Raw genomic sequence first — 22,239 nt, 5'->3', positions numbered from 1 at the left:
CCGAGTTAGTGAATAATCCTACCTTTCGATCTTATTTTTGATTCTGCTTTTCAGCACACTTCACACTCACACATACAATTAAATGAAAGGAATGTGCATTTCATATCAGAGAAATCTAGTAGCATATATTTTAGAATATCAAGCAATGAAGTAGAGCATTTGTCTGTATCTTATTTCAGATATCCATGTTCTGCTCTTCATTTAAATATAATCATAATATTCATACTACATGTTTCAACTCCTGGTTTTTAAAAGAGACACCACAACAACAGTGAAAATAACTTGGGTCAACTCTTAAATCTATTTTTTAACCTCCTAAAGATGTCCTATGTTGCTATTTTGGAGAAATTGCCTAGTTTTTATAGTTCACAGTCACTCTGTATTGTTTTCCTAAAGCCTAAGAAAAAATTTTTAAAACAAAGTTACTTTAGTTTATTTTATGAGGTATGTTCTGCATACTTTGGATTCTCAGTTGTTTTGATGATAGTTATTTTAGTATTGATCACAGAAGACTGCATGAAAATGTTCATTTATACCACCTAAAACCATAAATTACAGAACCATCTCACAAACAAGTATATAAAAATTTCTTCCAGTAAACTTAGTAGTACTTTGGAGATTTTACCAGTCCTTACTTGACTTTTTAATTTACTTTTTTTTAGATTATATTGTACTGAACCATAATCTGTATCTTTTAATATCCTTTTTTGCATTTCTTCATGTGATTTCCAATACTAGGATTTTAAAGAGACAAATACAATTTTATTATTAATGAACCTGTGTATAATGTGATATATATATGATCTGTACATTTCTGCTCCCTTAACAGTTATTTATTCACAACTATACAACATTTAGGAATTGGAGTTTACAACTGTACTTGATTTCCAAGGACAGGCAGGACCCTTTTATGAGACTTCTAAAGTCATTCTTCTTCAAAACAAAAAGTTACATTGTTCTAATATCATGTGAATTGAAGTGCCAGAGTTCAATTTCAGTTCAGAAGTACAAACCCAGAAGATATAAGTAGGTTTCCAATTTGGTGAAATATTTCAGACTTAGTTTCTGAACTGTAGAAGAGAAATGATGCAAACAAAGTAACACTTCTGAGTCTTTGAACAAACAGACATTTTATCCCCTGGGCTGCTTTGGAAAAGTAGAAAGGACTGTTAATGACTTTAACTTACTTCCTTGATGCCCCACTCTGTAAGTCAAGAAAAGGGACTCCATGGACTTGAGCATGGTCTGTATCTGATCAGGAAAACAGACTGTGGAATGACCATTAGGATCCGTCCACCTCTGCCAGTGCCCCCAATCTACACCACACATGTGAAGGCAATCCACATCTATTGGTAACATTTGTAAAGGAGGAAACTGTTACCTCTGTCTCTTCCTCGAAGGCTATGCTGGATGAAACCTATCTTTAGCCTTCCCTGTGCCTTTTCTTTGTTCTGTCTTTGTCCTCTGTACCAGTCTCTCACTTTGCCAAGAAAATGTCCCATTTCAAACATTTTTTCTTAAAACATAGACTTCTTTTCTTATTACTCAGCAATATACATGTTTATTGGAGATAACTTAGAAAATAATATCCAGAATCATATCTACCTTCAGTCACTTTTTTAAGCCTGCTTTAAATACATGAGGTGATACAAAATAGATAATTATGGATCAGCTTTTTTCACCATATCATAAACATTTTCTCAACATTATAAAAATTATTTTTAAAGATAATTTTACTGGCTGTATAATATCCTCTCAACATAATCTCAATGATATAGTTTATGTCCTTTGTCCTTTCATCCATTTACCACCTAGTAAGTTTTTTTAGTCATTTAAAAAACATTTTATATGTCTTTAAATATTAAAAATTAATCACTGGTTATATTGAAATATTTCCTATGTTATTACTTGTCTTTTAAATTACTCAAGATTTTTTAATGTGTAGAGATTTTTAATATTTATATTGGCAATTATATTGAGCTTTGATTTTTTTTTATTTTTCCACTTGCTAATTCCATGCTTATTTATATCTTCCTTTGGTTTTTTGTATTGCTTTTTTATATTGGAAGTTTTTGCCACATAGTAAAAAATCACCTGTAATTTCTCCTTGTTTTAAAAAAGTAATGTTTAATATTGATTATTGCTAATATAAGTGATGATTACATGTAAATTCACTCTACTATTCAATCTACTTTTGCATATGTTTAAAATTTTCTGCATTCAAAAGAAAAATTCGAAATTATTCTGGATTCTTTCCATCTTATTAGAGACCTACTTTTTCTAAATTATATCACTTCTAGGCTCTGACTGAGACAGTGCTGACTTGAAGTACAGTGTTAATGAATAATAATGTCAGTTGTTCCCAAAGTTTAATATCCACAACAATCATTTAAGTGATTTGTTATAAGATTTTAATTCAAAGGAGCTGGTGTGAGACCTAGGATTTTGATTTGTCACAGGCACTGGGAGTGACAATGCTGAGCTAGTCTATGGACCACACTGGAATTATATACTCCATATTTTAAAATTAGATGAGCTAGTTCAACACATGGTACTGGAACACTTGGATATCCATATGCAAAAAAATAAGTAAATTTCAATCCATATCTTTCAACATATAAAAAATTAACTCAGAATGGATCATATAAAAAAGTAAAAATAAATGGATGTATAAATGTGAAACCTAAAACTGTAAAACTTCTGGAAGGAGATATAGGAAAAAATCTTTGTGGCCTCGGGTTATGCAAAGATTTCTTAGTTATGTCACCAAAAGCACAAACCTTAAAATGAAATTGATAAAATGGACCTAATCAAAATTTAAAAGTTCTGCTCCTAGACACATATGAGAGGATAATAAAAAGATAGGCCAAGACTGTGAGAAAATGTTTTCAAAGCACATCTCTGATAAAATACTTGTAAAAAGAACATACCTTATTTTTTAAAACCCTTTAAATTTGTTGAAAACAAAACCAATAAATGAACAAAATATCTGAACAGACACTTCACCAAAAGAGATACATGGATGGCAAGTAGTCACATGAAAAGATGCTCAACAACCATTAGTCATTAGGGAAGTGCAAATTAAAAATCACAATGAATGCCCTGGTCCAGTAGCTCAGTCCATTAGAGCATTGTCCTGATATTCCAAGGTTGTGAGTTCAATCCCCAGTCAGGACACATACAAGAGTCAACCAGTGAAGGCATAAATGAGTGGAACAACAAATTAATGTTTCTCTTTCACTCTCCCCCACTTCCTTTCTCCCTCTCTCTAAAATTAACAAACTTTTAAAAAAATTTTAAATAATAATATTTTTAAAAAGCCACTATGAGATACTATATATACCCATAGAGTGGCTAAAATTTTAAAAGACAGATAAGAATTAGCAAGGATTGGAGGAACCAGAACTCTCATACATTGCTGGAAGGGGTGTAAAATGACACAAACTTGGTAAATAACTTGGAAGTTTCTTAAAAAGTTAACATTCCTAGGCATTTAGCAAAAAAAATAATAATAAAGCATATGTCTATACAAAGACTTGTACATAAATGCTCACAGTGCCTCTATATAATAGCCCCAAACCAGCAACCCATGTGTCCATCAACAAGTGAGTAAATAAACAAGTTGTTACATATGCATATGATGGAAAACTACCCATCAGTGAAAAAGAATAAACTATTATGTACGCAACATGCATGAATCTAAAAATAATTATTCTGAGTGAATAAAGGCAAACCAAAAGAGTGCATACTTTATCATTCCATTTACACAAGATTCTAAACAATGCAAATGAAACTGTAGTGACAGAAAACAGATCAGGGATTGCCTGGTGGAAGGGGAAAGGGAGGAATTACAGATGAGGAAATTTGGGAGATGAAGGATATATTCATTATCTTGAGAGTTTCATGAGTATATACACATTCAAAAATAAGAAATAAAGCATAAATTTGTTTAGAGATTCTGAAGATAGTGATCTACCTGCTTTCCTTTCCTTTCCACCCTCTTCTGGCATAATTCAGTCTCCTAGGTCGACTGTTGGATCTGGAGCAAAAAATTACAGATGAATTCCCAGAAAAACTCTGCAAAAGTGAAGTATAATAAACTTGTGTTTTGTTTTATTTTGTTTTGTGGTGAGCCCATGGAAAATTAGTCTTCCTAGAAAAAGCTACCCCTGTCACAGTCTGGGTTTCCTAGGGAAAAGACTCTGAGATGGAATTTCCTATAGAGAATTTCTATTAGGAAGTGTTGTGGGGATCAACCTCTGTGAAAGAGAAACAGCACGGCTGGGTGATGCAGGCCTGGAAGCTCAATTAACCCCAGCTGAAAAGGCAGTAATGTTTAGAGTTAAATCCAAATAGATGATAATCATGCAATTAAAATTATAATATGAATACTAGAAAGCAGTTTCAGGTGAGGCTTGCTGCAATGTTCAAAGGATATCACCAAGGGCCCAGTTTCTTGCTGTCCCTCTATTCTGCCATCCACACATTTAGCAACACACCCAGGCCCCATTCAGTGGTCTCCTCAGTCCCAGACTTATATGACAGAAAATGAAGGCTATGGTCACATACTTCTCATCCTCCCACCAACAACTCCAATGGAAAAAAGATCAAAAGTCCAGTAGCTCCTGTGGGAGGGAAAAAAAAAAAAGGCTTCTCTAAAAAAATTATTTTAATCCACTAGAAGTTTCTTTACATCTCTTGAATTGGACTATGTGCCTATAACCAAACCAATTTCCCTGGTCAAGAGACTGGAGTAGATTTATTGACACAACCCAGAAACATAGGTGGAATTAACTCCTCCAAAAAGGATGAGAGGGTATTTTCACAGGGAACCTACGGGTTCCTGTAGTAAGAAGTAGATGGAATAAATGCTGAGCCACAAATAAGACTAGTGCTCTAGTAGAACTGCAGTGATTTAAAGCAAAGACGTAAGCAGTGGGAGGATTTTAGGGATGAGGGTAATAAAAAGGGTGCCCTTTCGGAGTTTAGGAGCTATTTGATGGTCACTCCAATTGTCTCAATTGGCTAGCTAACCCTGTTTACTCACACAATTTGTTTCTACTTTCCCTACAAGTAAACATATCCTCATCCTTTTGAAATAAAAACCAAAAGAAATGTCAAAAATGAAAAAAAAACATTTTAAAATTAAACTCTATTAAAGAAATGCTAGTTCAAAAAAGACATAATTGGGCTTTCTAAAACCTGGCAGCTCCCAAACGCCAACAAGTTTTTCTCTTCGCAAGTCTGTTCTCAGCCATTCCAAGAAAGGAACAGAGAAGAACAGAACTATATCATTTTGATGACAACCCACTTCTAATCCACAGGATCATATGCCTTGCACCCTGTTCAAAGGAAACTTGGCCTAGAAAAGAATTAGTTTCATAACAAACCAGCCACTCTGAGAATAGAGGTGAGAAGAGATCGGGTGGAAGAATCTGAGACAAGTTGAGGAGTTGGCGAGTTTTAATTGCCAGTTCATATGCAGCTTCATGAATGCGCACAAGGGAATGACCGAAGGGACTTGGCTTCTGGTTTCTCAGTCAAAATCTTAATTTGGGAAAGTAACAAAATCTGGAAGCTATTTGGTCCTTTTTGAGATAACAAAAAAAGGAGATTTTTTTTTTGAGTCACTGAGGCAAACACAATCATTTCAAGGAAAATAGATTATGAGAAAAGGTCACTGAGCAGGGGTGTCCAACCTGCAGCCTGCAGGCTGCATGGGGCCCAGGGTGGCTATGAATGTGGCCCAACACAAATTCATAAATTTACTTAAAACTTTTTTTTGCTCACCAGTTTTCATTAGTGTTTGTATATTTAATGTGTGGCCCAAGACAATTCTTCCATTGTGGCCCAGAGACTCCAAAAGGTTCAACACCTCTCGTATAGCATCATCTTCAGTATCCTCATCTAACATTAATTACATTAATTAAGTTCATGGTTTAAAAGACATCCCAACATCTATCTTTTTGTAAAGCTCAGAACCCAGTACTCAAATGCATGGTTGTATTGGCAAATGAAGTTTGGATAGATGTAAGACAAAGGAAGTCTATAAAATTGGAAAGTCACTACAAAGAAACAACAACAAAATACATTTTAGTGTGAATAAGAACTCCACCTAAGGCATGATCAAAATAATATGAGTATGTTTTAGCTGACTGTAAAAAGTTCCAAAGATCATGATTTAGGAAAGTGAAGCCAAATGCCAAAAAACTTTACAAAGGAAAATCATGTTAAATTGCAGAGAGATCAACCAGTCGATTCTCTTTCCCATGAATTTGTTTCAATGGCACTATTCTTTAAGCCTCTTTAATTTCTTCTTCTCCTTCCGCTTTCTCTTAGTAGTTACCATTTCCAGCAAGTTTCACACCCAAGAAGTTACTGCCATTAATGAAGCAAATGGTAGTAATGAAAATCAAGCTGGAAAAAACTGTTTTAACTGTCTAAGTTCTAATAAAGCTTCTTAAGACTAAAAACATATAGGTGAAATGTGCCTAATGCTTACTTTTTCATGATGCTTTGATGAAATAAGCAAAAAGACATGAAAAATTAGTTGCATTCAACCAATCCTTTTCCCTCATCACCCTGTCACCCAACAGACCACTAAATACACCAGAGAATGATTCTGGGAAACAGAAGACATGCTCCTTTGCTTCTCTTGATTTTCTCTCATTTCTGTGAATTTAATTCTCTGTGCAAGCATGTGTCTGAGCTGGGGCAGACAGATTGGTGCAGGGCTTCTTAAAAACAATTTTTTGCTCCATCAGACACAATATATTCTGCTGAAAGAGAAGAAAGTACTATACCCTAGGGGGAAGAAAAAAGTTTCCCCAAAAGTTGGTTCCCTCAAAACTTTACGACAGAAGAAGGCATCCCTCTTGGGTGATTTAATTTAATTGTTATGTTTTTTAACTTTGTTCTGGGGAAAATTAAGCAACCATCATCTGCACTTTATAGACAAATACCACTTTTTGGTAGATAGAACACAAAACTAGGAATCAGGAAACCAAAAAAAGAATCCTGGCACAGTGCTGGGTGATTTCATCTCCACATGCCTAAATTTCCTGTTTGCAAAATGAGATAGAGCTTCCCACTCATCACTTCTTTCTTGGAGATGCTGTGAGGACTAATAGTCTTCACTCTGATTTTTTTTTCTTTTAAGAAGCAGATTTTTAATGGTGTAAAAGACCCATCTTGGTAAGTATGGAGAGAGCAACAGAGACATGATTCTGTGCTAGAGTCGATGGTTACAAAGGTAAGGCACGTTCCATGCTCTTGAGATGCTCATAACTCAAAGGTGCATCAGTCATTAAAATAGATAACTGAACACAGCAAATGTCAAGATACACATGGAATATGAAAAGAGACCAACTGAACTGAGTCTTAAGAGGTAGAACACCCTGGAGGTTACACTCACAGATTCCAGATTCTGATTCTGAAACTAGATTTCTGGCCAAGTGAATTTGGACAAGTTACTTAACTTCACAGTGCCCCAGTTTCTTAATCTGTAAGAAGGAGATGATAATAATAGTACCTCCCGCATAGAGATAATATATATAGTCTTTAGAAGAGTCAATGTCTGGCATATAAGTGGTATTGTTATTGTCATTGGTAGGATGAATAAGATTAACTAGGCAGTGAAAGATGGGAGGGGCTCACTCCCCAGGCAGAGGGAGCAGCAGGAGCTGCAGGGGCCAGAAACAGCACAACTGGTTTCTTGGAACTATAAGAAATGTTCTAATCCTAAATGCATAAAAGACCAGAAAGATAAAGCCAGGGTAAAGAGTTGATGGAGATTTTTGCCAAGAGTTTGGACTTCATTTTATCGGCAATGGAGTCACTAAATGATTTTAGATGCAGAAATAACATGGTTAAATCTGTGACCTGGTAAATAATTAAAGGAAAATGCGGACAGAATATCATAGATTGTTTGCAAAATGGCCAGAATTATTTCTTTCCTTATACCTACTGCTCTTTATAATATGTCTTTGAATAGAATATATTCTCTACCCATTTAACATGGATTGGCTTGGGACTTGTTTTGTCTAATAAAATGCAAACAAGTTATGTTGCCCCAGCTCCAAACCTAAACATCAAGAGGTCCTTACATTCTCTCTAAGAAACCCTGGCTCCACATGGGAACAAGCCCACACTGACCTGCTGCAGGGTGAGGGGACACGTGGCACAAAGACAAGCTGTCCGCCTGAAACCAGCCTAGACCAGCCAGCCCCCCCCCACCCCCCACCCCCCCGCTGACCCGATAGCTGTCCACAGAGCCATCGAGACAAACTGCCCAACTGCAGCCAGCCTAACTGCCACCATGCAGAATCATGAACTAAACAAGTAGTTTCGCTTTTAATCCATTAAGTTTTTGGAAAGGGTTGTTACAAGCAATAGCTAACTGAGACACATAGCACAGAATTTTTAAAATGACTAAATTCAAATACTAAATCTAAAATGATTAATATACACATGTACATGCTGATGAGAACATGGTGAGTGTGATGATAATGACACATTTTTATTAGTAAGGAATTGTGCACATGTTGTGGTGAGCTTTCAAGTGAATTACCTCACTATTATTAAAAACAACTTGAAGTAATCTCAGACAGGTATTATGATTGCATTTTGTAGAGAGGTTTAGTGACCTCCATAATCACGCAATAGGAAGTGGAACTGAAATGAGGGACTTCTGATATCTGATAGATTTTTTAGCCTCATCTGAGGACATGGTTATTGAATTTTAGAGAAGTGGGGAGGGAGACAGAGAGAGAGACATGGATGTGAAAGAGAAACATCCATCAGTTGCCTCTCATATGCCCCAACCAGGGACCAAACCCACAACTTACACATGTGCCCTAACAGGGAATCCAACCCACGACCTTTTAGTTTATGGAAAGATCCTCCAACCTACTGAGACACACCAGCCAGGGCTATCTGGCAGAATTTTTAACCATGTTATTCTGCTTCCCCAAGAAAAGAAACAAAGATGCTGTTTATTTTGTTCATGTATTTATTCAACAAATATTTGAGCATTTTCCAGACACAAGGCACTGTGCTGAGTGTTACAAACAGAATGGTGAACAAACCAGTCATAATCCCTGCCTCTGTGGAGTCTTAGTAAGGGACACAGGTGGGTTAAGACAAGTACCGAACAACGTGGTGAGTGTTATGATAGCAGTACAGGGTGTTCTCAGAACTTAGGGAATTGGGGGAAGCTTTCCAAAAGGAAGCAACATCTAAACTGAAATCCAAAGAATGACTGGGAATTGGCCAGGCAAAGAGAAAGGGTAATGTGATCCAAGTGAAAAAGAAGAGCATATGCAAAATCATGAAGGTCCCCATGGCACATTCTTGGAACTGAAAGTAATCACTCAAGGGTATAAGCTGCTCATACGCAATATAACCAGAGAGAGTGAGGCAACAGTTGAAATTTGACATTACAGGATTCATAGATACTGGAGGCAACTGGAAGTCACTGAAAATGTTTTAAGCAGGGTCATGACGTGGTCAGTTTTGCATTTTAGAATGATAACTCTAGCTAGAACATAGGGATAGAACTGAGAGAGCTGGGCAAAGAGTAGGGGGTGGAAGACAATTTAGGAAGTTGTGGCAGTAATTTAGGTAAAGGATAATAATGCCCTGAGAGAGGGTAGGTGGCAATAAAGACAAATAAAAATAAATAGAATTAAAATATGTTTAGGAAATAGACCCAAGAGACTTTCATGGTTTGGTCTGGGGTTTTTGTTTGTTTGGCTGTTTGTTTTGTTGGTTGGTTGGTTTGGGAGGATGTTTTGTTTTGTTTTGTTTTGTTTTTGTTTTGTTTTGGTATTGGTGAGAGAGAGACCCACCCCAGATCATTGCCTTGAGCAATTAGTAAATGTGTTATCCACTGGTTCATAGAGATGGAAAACTTGAATATTGGTGATATCTCCAGCTAAATTTGAAAACTTGAGGATGAAAGTTTAGCTGAAAACCTGACTTCAGTTTCGAAGTGAAATTGCTGGGTAAAAGTGACCAAGCAAAGTCTCTAACTAGGACAGCTCTTGTCTCTCTATAGCTATAAATCAAGGCCCATTCTTTGATAAGCAGGATAAAAGTTGCAGAGCTTCAGAAAATCATCTCTTCAAACACTCCCACATACACAGTCTCTTAATTAAGGGCACTATTAAAAGTGGACCACAGTATTCTAAAGGCAATGTTCAAGTTAATACAATCACAAAATACAGTATATCACAAGGATATTACTTAAGAAAGTTAACCTTGGTTCTAAATATAGCCCTTAAGCATAAGCAGAATACATTTAATTGCATTTCCAGGTTACCCACAAGGAACAGGGCAGTATTTCCACTCACTTACCTAGAAGAAGCATGTGTGTCTTAACTGATAAATGTGTTTAGATGAAAGGGGCCAAAAAGGTTGTTATTTATTAGAAAATACCATAACTAGAGCATCTCAGGCTATATTTTTTCTTACTACTTTTCTGAAATTTTCTTTGAAGGTCGTAGAGATGACCGAGTGCAAAGAGTTTCACAGTATTTGGGGTTATTTATGCAACTTCTTGTGGACATACAATTTAAGCTTGACCAGTCTGATCACTCTGGAATGAGCCCTGGCCAAGTGGTGGGGATTAATCTGCCAAGAGACAGTCTTCGATAAATTATTTGGTTGGATTTTTCCCCCCCTTTTTCTGGTTTAAAACATTTTCCTCCAATAAATAATCGAGTTGTACACTGGAACAGGAAAATGACTGACCTCCTCAGAAAGTAAAAGAAAGTCTGAAAATGGAAACTGGAGAGTTTTCCCTTCTAGTGTCCACTGAGTGGGAAAATGTACTATTTATTTGAAATACCAGCAAATGGCGTCCCATGGAATGAAATATTTATTGAAATTGCTTCTTTGGCCCTCTACAGTTGCTGATATAACGAGAGTCAGGCAAGGAATCCAGAGTGAAGCTATGTCTATTTATTTATTTATGGTTCAAGCAGCTTCAACCATAAGGCTTACATTGGGAAATCATACAGGCAGGGCCATACATGACTGACAATAATAGTTATTTTCCATTTTCATTGGATTGTTTGCCACAGCTCAGGAAAATCAATCTTAAATGATTTCTGTATTTACTTGGCTCAGTATTTAAGACTCTACTCTGTTGTTAATATATAGTTTTGTTAGTTTTAATTAAATGTTGAGTATTTATTAAATACTCTTTCAAACCTCTATCATTAATACCTGCATTCTCTTTTTTGTTGACAAGTTTTTATTTGTTTACGTGTTTGTTTTTCTAGCCTTTCTATTCTTTGAGAATCAGTCTTATTTTACCAACGTAAGGTAAGACCATTTTCTATTCCTTCTCATTTTGATCAAGATATATCTATCCAAATGAAGACCATGCCTATTCAAACTGTAACAATGACCCTGAAAAACCAATTTCAAAAGAATTCTTAAAAGATAACGTCTGTATGAGCTGTGCTCAGACAGAATGAGAAGTGTCTAGCACTCTAAAATCTCACATACACCACATAAAGGCATTCTGGGGAGAAAGGGGCATCTCTACTCCTCAGAGAACACTGGGGGACCCTGGGGTTGAGCGAATTTTCATGAAGTCGATCATGATTTATTGAGAGAGCTTGAGAGAGTCACCAGCCAGAGGTTACAAAAAATAGTCTACAGCATTACTTAAAAAGCATTCCAACATGTTTACTTTTGCTATTTCTGGATTTTAGAAAGCTAATAAATTAATAGAAACATAGAACTTTATAGTTTAAAGTAGCCTTACAGACTATCTAATCAGACCTCCTCAATTTACAAATAAGGACACTGGGGTCCAGAAGCATTAAGTGAATTGAACAAAGGCACAAAGATAGTGGCAGAGGAGGAACTAAATAGAATCCATGTCTCTTAACTCCTACATCAGTGTTTGGCCAAAACATCAAATAATACACCACAATCATCATACACACACAGAAAACCAAGTATATCAACATGAGTCCAATAAAGTTTTCAGAGATCATACATAGTTTAAACATGCTGCTAATTCACAACCTCCATATGTGTTTCAAAAAGTGTAAAGGATGCCATGGTGGCCACCCAGGTCCACTGTCCCAGACTAGGCCTCATTCCCCTCACTCTAGGATGGTTGGCAGTGAATATTCTCAACCAAGTCTCTCTTCTGGATTTGCTTTGCCTAAGAGGGCTCAAGGTTAGAGCCCTGCATGGAGTGACTGGGCAATACCAGGGTGTAAAAGCTCACCTCAGAACCCCAATTTGGGAGCCTTGCCAGTTCCAGAGCTCCTCCTGGACTCAGCTTAGGCTTTTTTTTGCCACTTCATTACAGTTCAACTTCTGCTTTCCAGTCCCTGTTCCTTTACCTCACCTGCTACAGGTGTTGATCCTGAGAGCTCTAATCCCCCAAAATACATCTGCTTGAAAATCTTCATCTAAAAATCAGCCTCACAGAGAACCCGACTGGAGACATACAGTGTCATAGTTAAGAGGATGGGCTCTAGAATCAGACTTCCTGGGATTGAATCCTGGGCATACCACTTTCGAGCTGTGTTCCTTTGCTTGAGTTACTCTTTAAATCTCTTTAATCAAGTTTTTAAAAAATAAGAGTAATACTAGAACCTACCACACAGGGTGCGTACATATTATATGACAAAATCTATGTTGAAGTTGTTGTGTAGTGCTTGGCACAGGCTAATTGGCAGAATCAGTCAAGATGCTAGAGGAAACAGATGGCACATTCAAAATAAAGGACTATTTACAGAGGTGTGGGCAGAGCTAAAAGAACCAATAAGGAATGGTGAGGCACCCAAAAACTAGCAACAGTGGAAAGCTAGTACCAGTCCTAGGCCTGACAAGTAGTCAAAACAATGTTACAGATGTACAATGTGACGTTTACAGCCTGGAGAGAAATGGGGCTGTGAAAGAGGCAACGCCCAACAGATGCGGAACAGGAGAAGAACTCATCCCTGCAAGGGCATTAGAGAATGAGGATAAACATGATGGGTCTTCCAACCTCCCAACTTCTGATTTCCTGAGGGTCTACCCTTGGTCAAACACAACAAAGACAGAAGACAAGAGATACCAGGAGAATCAACACGTAGAGACCAGTACTCCCACCCTTCCACTCCTCCCCCGCCCCACCCACCCCACACACTCCCAAGAACAGAGCAGGACAAAGAAGGGTAGAAACGGGTCTAGAACACAAATGGATAACAACCAGCATGGTAGTCCTCAAATATTAGCTACTACCCAATTTCTACAATTCCTGACATACCCCAACATATTTGTAGGCTTGCTGTTTATAAAAACTCAAGCTAATCTAAAATTGACTATAAGGTAGAATTGCATTTTTATTAAGAAACCCGCTTATCCAACCAGGCCAACCTGCCCATTAGCACAGTGTCTGGCACAGAGTAGGTGCTCAATATATGTTAATTGATCAACTGACTAATTGATTTAACATACATTTAAAAATTTTAACAGGAAAAGTAAAGAAAACCCTTTGGGAGAAAAGATTTAATTGCTACATTCTCAACATACTTTCAAGTTATGGAAAAATTTTAGAATTGTCAAGAGTTATATTCACTGAATTCTTCCAAGTTATCAACTAAATGCAAGTTTGAATTGTTATTATTTCTTGCCAAGAGAATGAAAGTTTGTAAGAATAAAATTCTACACACAAACAAGATAGCAGACACTAATCCCTCCAAAGTGATTTTACTAAAGGCAAGAGAATAAATTCCACTGATGGGAAAGTCCTTAGTCCTTTTTGTCCTGGATTGAAATTGTCAAAGGATATTTCAAGAAATGGAAGAGAGAATTGCCTTTTCATTCATATAGGAAAAAGGATAAAGCTCTGTAACTTTGGATATGCCACCTATCCTTTAGTTTCAGCTTTCTCCTCTGCAAGCCAGAAAAAAATAATTTCTGCTTCATAGGACAGAATGATGTAACTCAGGTCATATCAAGTGCTCAGAAGTAGTGGTGCAGTTCCTATCACAACACATATATGCTTGTGTGCACACACACAGCTGCCAGGGACCTGCCTGTCTGCCATCAAGGAAGCTTGGAAGATGCCATTCAGCAGTGGCTTGCTCCCCTTCCATGGGGACCATAAAGAGTTGCAGAGATCTCAGAAGATTCCAGTATCCTGATTCAGACTCTGAGCTCTTCCAAAGTGCAGAGCCCAGGCCTTTGCCAAGACATTTAATCAGAGGTTCTAAGCCTAGGATCCATGCAGTCTTTGAATCTCCCCAATAAAAAGGATGAAAAAAGTTGTATAGCTCATGGGAGATGGTCCACTGATTACACAAGATCCTCAAAGAAATCTATGGCCCAAGAAAGATTAGAATCATACTAAGAAGCCTCCCTACCCATACCCAGCCGCTGGCCCCTCCATGCCTGGCCACAGAGGGAGTTATTGTCCTCCCAATTAACCTATGTTCTTCTACATTTCCTTCACAAGGGTGAAGAATGAAGGTTTTGTCTGAATATGGTAGCTTTACTTCCTGAAGCTTCAATATCAATCAACGTAATTCCATTTTCGGCGTATGTAGTCAGTTCTCACAGTCCAGTGTCCCTTTTTATTATTATCTCAGGTTTTGCTGAGGCAAATGTTTTGATGGCCTGAAGGTTTGCCTGACAGCTTTATGCAGTGGAAGGTTTAGGACATAGGTTAATATTTATAAATCTCAATTCTATGTATTACATGCAAAATTTTCATGTTTTGAAAACAGAAAATATTTAACTAATAGAGTAGTTCAAAGATTTGTAAAATAATCTAACCTGTATTTTCATACAGGTATAGTTAACTGGATGTTTCTATGAATTTGAAAAACATATTTTCTAATTTCTAATTTAAGTTCTTGGTCTGGGATTTCTTAGGTAAAGAGAAAAGTAATTTGTCTTTACTTTGATTAGTATAATGATAATGTTATTCAATTATTTAACTAGCACTTACATAACACTTTTTAATGTGCCAGGCACTTTTCCAAGATTTTATAGCTAATAAAATTATTTAATCCTCATAACAATCCTGTGAGATAGGTAACATTATTACCTCCATCTGCAGATGAGAAAGCTGAAGCACAGAGACAGTGGCTGAGCAACATGCCCAAAGTCACACAACTAGCAAGTGGCAGAGACAGGATTCGAACTCCAGCAGAAACAATAATAGCAACCACAGTCAATTAAGAACACCTAATAGTTATCGAATATGTACTCTGTGTCAGGCATTGGATTAGGTGCTTTCGCTGTGTCATTACAACAATATCACATAGGTACCAATTTCAGCCCAGTTTACAAATGAGCAAACAAGCCCAGGGATGTTAGGTAATTTGTCCAGGATCACACAGCTAGTAAGGGGCAGAGGAAAGATGCAACACAGGCCTGGGCTCCCAATTACAATGTTACAGAGAGCTCAATAAGGAGGGGTTGTCAGGTTCTGTCAGGCAAAACAGTATGAAAATTTAGTAAGAGAATAAACATCCCCTCCTTCTGTTAGGTTCCACTCACTTTTCACACTGTAGAACTGAAAAGGCAGATGAGATCTGATTCTTTAACTAGGCCCCTGGCTGCAGGCTCCCTTCTCCTCCCACTGTCCTGCCAAGCATGCCATGGTCTTCTAGCTGCCAGCCCAGAAGCAGTTTCATGCCTTTCTTTGAGGGACTTCAGAGTGTTTGGAGGAACTGAATGTGCTGTGCTCTGAATATCCAGTCCACGGCCTATGGGAATCAGAGGCAACAAGAAGTCACAGACACAGCCTTCTAGCTCTTCCTTCACAGTGGCTGGTGTCCTCTCCCTGGAGACTGTTGTTAATCTGGTCTCCTGCCCTGGGGGATGAGAATCTGGGCCAAGGTGTGTGACAACAGAATAGCAGAAGTCAGCAATGCAAATAATAAAAATACACTTCAAGGGCTTTCAAAGCTGCTTCTCATATGTATTGTGTCACATTTGGGTGCTTCCTATGGAGACTGTTAGAAACTGAAACTGCCTCCAAGTAACATTAGACACTTCTGAGTTTTTGTAATTACTTTCAGCATTACTATTATAGATTGCATTTCCCATAAGGGTTTTTTACTCACATTTGAACTTTTTCTGTTTACTTAGTAAGAGACTGATACTTTCTCAAAACATCTATAATTCTACCAGGATATTTTAAAGGACAACATTATTATCATCTTATCACAAACATTGGTAGTTCTGCCCTCAGTTTAGAAGAAACCACAGGCTTGGCTTAAATATGGTTACCATACTGACCACCTGGAGAATGAGCTTCTCCAAGATATATACACTGAATGCAAGCGCCCACACAAAAATGTGCACACTGAAGCCTTAATGGCCAATGGGATGAAGATGGGACCTTTGGGAGGTAATTGGTTTTAGATGAGGTTCTGAGGACAGGGCCCTCATGATGGGATCAGTGCCCTTATGAGAAAGACATTAGAGCTTGCTCAGTCTCTCTTCACTTCCAAACAAAGAAGAGTGAGCACGCAGCCAAATGACAGCTTTTATAGGCCAGTAAGAAAGCCTTCACCAGAGCCTAGTCACGCCAGTGCCCAGATTGTGGATATCTAGTCTCCAGAACTGTGAGAAAATAAACCTCTGATGTTTAGGACACGGTTTATAAGAACAGATATAGACACACAATGCAATATATATATTATATATAGATGCACAATGTTGATATACATGTTTTTATATCGATATATGTCGATACATGTCAGCAAGAAGAGAAGAAACTTGCTTTTGAATAAAGACAGATGCGTGCTTATGGATGAAGAAGAAGAAGGTCCAAGTTACTCTTGATAACTAAGCCTTTTGTGGCCTTGTGACTGCTCTGCCACTGGAGTGTATGGCTGGTGTGGGAGAGACAGCCCTGGGCTCTGGCAAGTTGGGCCTGTCTATTGGGCTCCTGGTGAGTTAAATGGCTCAGCTAAAAGGTATTGTTACCTTCTGGAACAATTACCAACGTTAGAAAAAATGGAGAACAAACTTTCAAGAGCTGTTCCAAAAGAAACATTTCTACAGTCATAGAAAGTAATGAAAGAGAAATTTTCCAAGAATGAAACAGGTATTTCATTGAATAATTTTGGAGTTAAGAATGCTTAAATAGTAAGTTTTTTTAAAGAGTGATGCTAAATCTTCCAAACAAAATTAGTCATAGATGTTAACCTTGAACTTTCTATATTAGCCAAGTGTGAGCAAGAAAAGTGATGATGGTTCGAGCAAGACAAGGTTAGAAAGAAAATCCATGATGCGTCTACTAACTCATCCAACTTTAACAGGAGCAGATACAATTCCAGCCTTCAAATTTATGAAGGCTTTCCTGTACTTTATCTTTGAGAGCTATTTTTTAATATTTTATCTTAAAGTTTAATATCAAAATATCAATTCTGTCTCTACCCTACAACTCAAATTTCTAAGACAAATGAAGCATATTAAATCCATCAAACCTGAGGAGACTCACAGAATTGCTGATCTTTAGGGCTGCTACATAAGACTGATTGGTTTGGCTGAGAGGTCAGCCAGGCTGCTGAAGATGACTTCGGATTTTCTGCGGAATGAGTCATCGCCATTGAGAAATTCAAACACTGGGTGAAATTGATAATTCAGACCAATACGTCCCTAATTTTTTGCTGTAATATTTGATAAGTACTCAGCTTTCAGTATGGTAGATGTTTCTGGATAACAAAATAGAAGTAGATTTCTACCTACATGGGCTCAATGAATTTGCTAACTTCCCACATTTGTTGGCATTTTCTATTGAGTTAAAACAATTAGTGCAAAATACATGTACATTGCTGAATTTTAAAAATTAGAGGCTAGCTAATATCATGCTTTTGGAGCTATTTAATCCAAGGATGACCTGCGGCCCTTCCTAATGAATGGATTTTTTAAAGTCAAGCCAGGTAGATAATGAAGAGTCAGTGCCAAACTAGAAGTTTTCAGTGACACTTATCTAGTGTTTACTGTGTAGCAGATACTAAGTGTTTTGCATTATAGGTCTATAAACCCTTACTCCCAACTCTAAAATTCAAAAACTTTAAAAATCAGATTTTTTTTTTTGCAATTCATTTGGCAGCAAAACTTAACCAAACTCATTTGGCATCAAACTCTGCTCTGATTTTTAGCAGCAGAAGATGTTAATGTTTAATTACTAATTGGTGCCTCAGATTCCATTGGGGTTATTATGTAATATACATATATAACATATAAGTACAAATCACATGTACTGTATTACCTTTCTAAAATCTAAGCAATTCTAAATTCTAAAACACATGTGGCCCAAATTATTTCAAATAAGGAAAGTATTTTCTTTAAGTCTCATAACAATCCTTTAAAGTAAAAGATTTTAATATTCCTAACTTACAGATGAGAAAACTGAGATAAGAAGAGTGTAACCATATTACCTAAGGTGACACACAGTAAGTGGCAAATCTGGGATTTGTACCCAGGCAGTCTGGCTCTAGAACTCATGCTCTTAATCACTATACCACCATACCACTTTTAGTGACCTGTTAATGAGGTATCTTTTCAATAACATTTTTTGTTTTTATCACATACAGACTTGAGAAAGAATGGTTGAGAAAAATATTATCATTAGATGTGATTAATAGCCCTTTTTGGTTTCATCAATTGAGTTCAGCAAGGAAAATGGTGTAATTCACCCAAGGGAATTTCATATGGGGAACTAGTTACAAAGACATAGGGAGAAACAAAAGCCCTAACAGGGAAATATAAGGCAACCCAGAAATTAGCAAGACTCAGAAAGCTTCCACTTCCTCTAGCACTGAAATAACAGGTGGCAGTATCAAAGGCCAGGAGCGAAGATCAGCAAGAGTTGTTGACACTGGGTGCTATCCTATAAAAGCAGCAGTCAATACACTAGAAACTGATGCTCACAGTAAAATGATGAGAAGAAATAATCTGGCTTCTTCCCTTTCCTGCCCTTCACTCGCTCCCAACTATCTGCATTGTCCAAATCTCTCTAGATGCTGCTTAGCAATAGAGTCTAGAAAACATCATTTTCAGAGATTAACCATTTATGCCTGTGATTTCCAACTTTTTTTCATCTCGTGGCACACTACTAAATTCTGCAGCACATCAAAAAATATACCATATTTTTTGCTGATCTGACGAAATAAGTTAGGTATAATTTTGATTCATTCACACCAGACAGCTATTATAATAGTTGTTGTCATTTTTTTATCTGACAATCTAAGGGAAAAGAGGTCAGTGCCCCTGACTAAATAGTCAGATACTCCATGTTTTAAAATTTCTTGTGGCATACCAGTTGAAAATCACCGATTTTTGCTATAAAGCAGAGTAGAAGAGCAAAAAGACTGGACCTAATGGCACATGAAAATGACTATTACCTGTGAGACTGAGAATAAAAATACTGGATAACAAATTAGAAATCAATCTGAAAAGATTTAACAGGTAATTGCAGAGACAAACACTAACAAAACAATTTTTCCATTTTTTTATTCTCATCTGAGAACATTTTTTATTGCTCTTTTAGAGAGAGGGAGGGAGAAAGGAAAGGAGAGAGAGAAACACCAATGCAAGAGAGAATCATTGATTGGCTGCCTCCCATGCACACCCAAATTGGGAATTGAACCTGCAACCTAGGTATGTGCACTGACCAGGAACTGAACCCTCAACTTTCTGGTTATGGGATAATGCTCTAACCGAGCCATGCCAGCCATGGCTAATTTTTCCACTTTAGTTATTAAACAGTTATTTATTAAGGACCTTCTATGTGCCAAGTATAATCGGTAAGGAATGTAAGCCTCTAGGGAGCAGGGGCCATGTTTTGGCTTATTGATGTTTTTCTTTTTAATGAAAATAAAATTTAAGTAATATAATTGACTTTTGAGTAGCATTATCTGAAGCAAAGTATTAAAACATGGCAGGTGATATTTCTATCATAAACCTTCCTGATCAGATCAGCTTGGAATGATTTTTGAACTTCCAGCCATCACTATAAGAGACATGCAAATCTACTAAATTACGTACAGAAGAAAGATAAAGTGATGAAGATACTCAAAACCATGTCCTATAAGCAATGACTGGAAAACCTGGAGTTTTTAATCTAAAGAGTAAAAGGGTAGGAAGGTATATAAACACATACTTCAAGTGATTTAAGAAGTGTATACAGGATGTCAACTACTGCCACTCACTCCACTTGAAAGAGATGCTGCCTCTACCACCGTCCTGCATCGTAGCTACCGTGCAATGGCCATGTTCGGGAGTAACTGGACTGGTAGTTGACATATCACTGTGACTCAAAGGCAGCTAGCCCATGATTCAGCCCCCTATGCTAGCACCTGGAATAAAAAAGTTAGCTGGACCTGACTCTCCCTAAATAGGCATTTATTTGTATTGGAAAACCAGTTAGAAATAGAGGCAGAAGGTAAAAGGAAGCCAGCAGCTAGAGTTCAGCCCACCGCAAACCAAGACCATGTGTAAACTAGAATGATGAGAGGGCAAAACACTTTGTAAGCAGAGAAAGTTAGCAGCAGAGAGCAGAAAACAGAGCAAACCAGAGTGCGGCCAAGGTGCAGGGGGAGGGAGGAAGAAGGACAAGAGAGGGTGATGCAGAGGGAAAGGAAGAAAGATATTGTGGAGAGCTGATTCTGTTGCTGCTGTCTTCCCTTTTTCTTTACCATCCCATGTAAATCCACTTAATAAACACCCCTTTTCTTAAGGTAAGTAACACTTGTAAAGTTTCTGCCCTTACAAATAACTAAAAACTAAAACAAAAATGTTCTGAGGAAAATGGATTAACCCATTTAGAAGGCTAGTTTTGAGGGATAAACACAAACTGGTAGAAGCTTCAGAAAGACTAGTTTCTTTCTACTGACTAGTCCATACCTGTGAGCCAGCCACCTCAAGAACCAGTTTTGTCTGCAGGGAGAAGTCCCAGCACAAGCAGCCAATCACGTGGCAGGGACCCAAGCCCAGGATACAGTGCCTGCCTGAACAACAAACAAGGCCCTTCCATCTGAGACTGGAGCCTCTGATTCTAGGTGAAAACCTCTATATCTTGAGGTAATAGAGATGGTTTTCATAATCTAAGAAAAGCATAATCTTCTAAAATAGAATTTCGTCTTTTGTTTTCCTGTTGGAATGTTTTTCCATCCAGTGCTTTGCCATCTTGAGCTTCATTTCTTTCCAATAGGAAATGACAGCCCCAACTACAATTTTAAGTTCAGTAAATAGTCTTAAGTGTTTTTTGGTTCTGAGAAGAGAAATAGGTCATTTTGGCACTGATATTTTTCCATTAGTTTTTAAATTCACATGTATTCTTTGGTAAATTTAGTTCATATGATTTTGATTTATTTACACTTAGCTCCCTAAAATGTGTGGTTAGCAATTTGATGACTATGCACCTTCTAATGAGTCTGTCTCAGAACCAGAAAGTCATGTGTTGCCAGCACGGCCAAAGTGCAATCCAGCTGACACAAATTTGGACACAAATCAGAAAAGCCATAAAATTCAAGACCATTCTAAACTTGGCGGCAAAACTTTTCTTGTTCCCAAAAGTTACAGACAAAACAAGTTCCAAGTATAAAGTACTTAACAAATTTTTCTTGCAAACATGTGGTGCACAGATAAATGGCAGCGGGGTGGCTGCCTCTCCCCTTGCTCTGCTACCACGATTACATTGTGACCAATCTGTGATTGGAGAGGGATGCTCCTCGTGAGGTTGTATCTGCATCCCCAAAGAAGCTGGAACCTAATCAAGAAAGCCAGCCAACCAGTTGTGTAGAGGAGTGTAAACCAAACTGCTAGCAATTTGAACGAGAGAATGTTTCTCGTTCAGAGAATTAGATAATGTTGAGTATGGTAGGAGCCTTAGAAATCATCTTGGCCAATCCTTCACTTTACTAATGTGTTTTAAAAAGGTTGTTTTGACATTCTATGTACGTAACCTTTAAAATTCAAATGACATTGGTCCAGGCACGAGTTTAATTATAAAACTCAAAGCACATATGGAGCAAAGAGAACATTTTCTGGGGAAACCTAAAGAATTGTTTTATGGGGTTTTTTTTCTTCCAGTTATTCTTGGGACCCACAATGTGTAGATAGGTTTCCTCCTTCAAATGTGTTAGAAAAAGTGATAACACTACCGGGGTATATAAAATGTATATTTTATATACAATTTATGTTGATAAAAATTCTAAACCTATTTCAACATATCTATATGTGCCAATTTTCTGCAAGCCA

The sequence above is a fragment of the Phyllostomus hastatus genome, unplaced genomic scaffold (assembly GCF_019186645.2).
Source record: "Phyllostomus hastatus isolate PE091 unplaced genomic scaffold, TTU_PhHast_1.1 phas_contig_58, whole genome shotgun sequence".
Taxonomy (NCBI): Eukaryota; Metazoa; Chordata; class Mammalia; order Chiroptera; family Phyllostomidae; genus Phyllostomus; species Phyllostomus hastatus.
The sequence above is the reverse complement of the archived record's forward strand: the minus strand, read 5'-3'. Positions refer to the sequence as shown.